Consider the following 5019-nt stretch of genomic DNA (forward strand, 5'->3'; position numbering starts at 1 on the left):
AGATGGGAAACAGAAGGTCCTTCGTTTGATTTAGGATTTGAGGTTGGTGGAAGGAATGTAAGTGGATGGATGGCTTCTTGATTGAAAACTTGGATATTGTAGTATGGGAATTTTGTTGTGTTGTAATTCATATAAACAATGGGATGTAACTAACTGACTTATTTTGATTTGTATTTGGGGATGAACTAAACTTATTTTGTTGTAAAATATGAAATGGTTTTTGGAACTAATTTGTTGTATTTAGGCAATGGTGAACAGTTGTTCATTGGGTTTTGTTTGTATTGTTGTTTATAATTGATAGGTCGATAATACACCGCCAAAGGACATATATACCAGGAACTATATCTTCGAGGATGTACAATTCATTCCCATAGATGATATGAATAAGGTAAAATATTACCTTGCTTTTTATTAAGTGTGTTTGAAGTAATATTTCAGTATAATGAAGTAAATATTGTACTAAATGAACTATTTTTTACCTTTCCCTTTATTAATTCAGTTTGAAGTAATATTTCAGTATAATGAAGTAACTGTCATACTGAATGGATTGTTTGTTATATAATACTATTGGCAGGGTCTCAATGTACAAATGGCAGATGTTACATTGCCATCAAACCTCAGTGTTGACGCAGGCCTTATGGATAACTTAAATGCTAATATAATGGAGAAGGTAAAATCTGAATTTTCATAAGTATACATCTCAAACAATGAAATAGCTTGATCTTGGAATAAATAATTTTCTAAATCAATACCAGGATTTGAATACATTATGTGTTGTTCAACATGGATCAAATGTGAGATTGCATATAGATGATGAGCCAAAGGATGATGGAACCAAGGTATAAATCTAAATTATATTACATGATTAAAAATCTTTATCACCATACTACACACAACATACAACAATGTGACATGATCCATTTACTTGTTTGATCTATGTTTACAAATGTCAAACCTAACAAGCACTGAATACTTTTTACTTCATTATATTAATAATTTGGTTCATTATGTAGAAGATTCAGTGTATTATGAATTAACTATCTTATTTAATGAAGTATTTTGTTATGTTATTCTACTTCTAGGATCTTAATATACAAATGGCAGATGTTACAGCAATCAAAGTTCAGTGTTACCTTGCCTTTTATTAACTCTATTTGAAGTAATAGTTCATTATTATGAAGTAATTTTCTTACTGAATGAACTATTATTTACCTTGCATTTTATTAACTCTGTTTGAAGTAATATTTCAGTATGATGAAGTAACTGTCATACTGAATGAACTATTTTTTATATAATACTACTGGCAGGGTCTTAATGTACAAATGACAGATGTTACAATGCCATCAAACTTCAATGTTGACGCAGGCCTTATGGATAACTTAAAAGCTAATATAATGGAGAAGGTAAAATCTGAATTTTTAGAAGTATACACCTAAAACAATGAAATAGCTTGTCCTTGGAATGAATAATATAATGAATAATTTTCTAAATCAATACCAGGATTTGAATTTATTATGTGTTGTTCAACATGGATCAAATGTGAGATTGCATATAGATGATGAGCCAAAGGATGATGGAACCAAGGTATAAATCTAAGTTACATAATTAAAAATCTTTATCACCCTACTATACACAACATACAACCATGTGACATGATCCCTTTACTTGTTTGATCCATGTTTACAAATATCAAACCTAACAATAACTGAATACTTTTTACTTCATTATATAAATAATTTGGTTCATTATGTAGAAGATCCAGTTCATTATGAATTAACTATCTTATTTAATGAAGTATTTTGTTATGTTATTCTATTTCCAGTATCTTAGTATACAAATGACAGATGTTACACAGCCATCAAAGTTCAGTGTTACCTTGCCTTTTATTAACTCTATTTGAAATAATATTTCATTATTATGATGTAATTGTCGTACTGAATGAACTATTTACTACCTTGTATTTTATTAACTCTGTTTGAAGTAATATTTCACTGTCATACTGAATGAACTATTTTTTATATAATACTACTGGCAGGGTCTTAATGTACAAATGGCAGATGTTACACAGCCATCAAACTTCAGTGTTGATGCTAGACTTATGGAAAACTTAAGAGTTAATCTAACGGACAAGGTAAAATAAGAATTTTAGAAGTAAACATCTTAAATAATGAAGTATATTGTCCCTAAAATGGATCATTTTCTGAACCACTACCAGGATTTGAATACACCGTGTGTTGATCAGCATAGATCCAATGTGAGATTTCATAAAGATGATGGAACCAAGGTACAAATATAATTTATATAATTAAAATTATTTATCCCTCTACACACAACATAAAAACATTGAAATGATCCTTTTTCTTTATTAATCTATGTTTATGAATATCAAACAACACTGCATATTTTGTACTTCATTATATTTACAATTTAGTTTATTATGTAGAATATTAATGTGGATGCGGAAATTGAGTCAGTGTTGAATGCTTACAAGGATATAGACATGGATGATGATTTCATGGAAAGTGGTTTGGTTGGTAAGCCAGTGTCAACTGAGATCATTGTTTACAACGCCAATAAGGTATAATAATTGATTTATTTATTGCATTAATTATTTATTGCATTAATTGGTTGGTAAGCCAGTGTCAACTGAGTTCATTGTTTACTGGAAGCTATAATAATTGATTTATTTATTGCAAACAATAGATCAAAACTTTGAAGGAACGAATGGATGTACGTACTAGAAATGAGAAAACTGTGTCTCATGCATTGAGATCTCCATTCAATGAACGACCAGTTAAGATTACAAACAAGCTCAGTAAAGATGAAAAAGAATCATATTACTGGATTCTTACAACACATAAAATAGAAAAGTATGATTTCTAAATTGTTTTCTAACAATGTATCACATTATTTTTACTGGTATGTGAAATTCTAACATATATTAAAATATATGCAGACTTGAACTTGTTTATGACGATGACGTTGTAAAAGTTACAAAGATGGAAATGTGTTCCTTGATACCTAGGGTATTAATTGTGGTTGGCGTTATAGATACATGGGCTTCCTACCTCAACAATATGGAAGAATTTAGATCAGTGTACTCATCAAGACGCCTATTTTTCACCACTTATCCATGTGTAAGTACATATTATTTAAATTAAATAATATTAATTGTTGTGAAAATCCTAACTATGTTAATATACAGTTGTATACAATTGTTACAAAGCCTCAAAACATGGATGTCAGCAAAATCATTGCAAACTTCTGCAGCAACTTGGACAGAGAGTTGAAGGAAATACCAAATTTCAAATGGGAACATGTGGACACGGTACAAGCATCATTCTGCTGCATCTAAATTTTTTATGATGTATTAATTTGAAAAAATGAAGTTAAAGCTATACTGTATAAACCTATGAAGTAATTAATTGGCAAAATGAAGTAATAAATCTTAATAGTGAAGTAATACACTCTAAATATGAACTATCTATTTACTGTTTTGTATGAGTTTAGGGTTTTAGGAATAAACTAAGCTGCTGTGTTTTTTCATATTCTTCAGATATTTAACAATACTTCATTCTCCCAGTTTTTTACTTCATTCGTGTGATCTTTTACTTCATTACATAGGTCTTTTTCCCCATATGTGCGAATGAGCATTATTATGGTATTTGCTTTTGCTTCAAAACATATGGAATTGTTGTACTAGATAACTCTGAAAATGGCGATGACAATGATCTCACAACCAATTATAGTGACATTCCAGAGACGTTGGTTTGTATTCTTCACATATTATTTAATTTTATTACACTTATATATGATACACAACTAAAATTAACATATATATTATTATAAATGCAGAGATCATATTTTTTTCACTTCCTCACCAACATTGGTCTTCACAAACAGTGCAAGACAATATCCAATGCTAAAATACAGAGATTCAAAATGCCATGGAGAACTTCTGAAAATGTTGAAGACTGTGGAGTATTTCTAATGCGCCACATGGAAACATACAAGGGTGAGCGCGAAGGTTGCTGGAACTGTGACTTAAAAAAATCAAGTTCAGGTGTGCTCCAGAGCTTGAGGGCCAAATATTGCTCAGCGTTGATGTTAGCAAATAACAGCCATACAAGCTTCAACAACAAACAAGTTACAGCAGCATACTATGAGGAGGAAAACAATAGCCATGAAATAGATGTTGAGAAAATGATTGCAGCATATTTAAAGAAAAAATAAAGATTTTAGCAGATTAAGTTTTGAAATATACATAGATCTGTTTTGAGCAATTCAAAATAAAGTACTTCACCTTTTAATGTTGTTCTATATTAGATTTAAATGTCGCATTGAATAATATATATAGTTCATTGGGTAGTTAATTTGTAGAATGAAGTAATAAATTCTAATAATGAAGTGGAAATCTATAATAATGAAGTATCAGACTTTTATTATGAAGTACCTATTTACTGCGTTGTATGGGTTTATGTTTTAAATTTAACTGTTGTGTTATTTGAAGATAAAAATGAACTAAATATAGCCATTGAATGATATAATAACCTAATGTCAATTAATAAGCTAATGATCTGTTTTCATAATAAGCTAAACTATAAAACTATAAAATATTTTCAGCATAAAAAAAAATATATATCACAATAAGCCATTATAAAAACAATTCAGTCTATACTCTTTAAGATTGCAAAAAGTTTAAACTAATTCAAATTCAAAGTGTAAATGAAATAAGAAACTAATGTTCTGAAGTACAGAACTTAAAAACTGAAGAAAAAAACATATACCACTTAAGTAATAAACTACGGAACAGAACTACTGTTAGAGAACAGAACAACAAGCATCAACATTGTTGTTTCCTCTTTTCTTCTTCTTCAACTCCTGTATCTTGTCACAATTCCTTGAATCATGCTGACCAGTCTCACCACATTTGCCACATTTCCTTCCAGGCTTCGACAACTCTCTTATTTCTTTCTCAAGGCGTGAAAGACGTTGACCTGAACCCTTGGTGTTGACAAC

Source organism: Salvia hispanica, unplaced genomic scaffold, assembly GCF_023119035.1.
Source record: "Salvia hispanica cultivar TCC Black 2014 unplaced genomic scaffold, UniMelb_Shisp_WGS_1.0 HiC_scaffold_452, whole genome shotgun sequence".
Lineage (NCBI taxonomy): Eukaryota > Viridiplantae > Streptophyta > Magnoliopsida > Lamiales > Lamiaceae > Salvia > Salvia hispanica.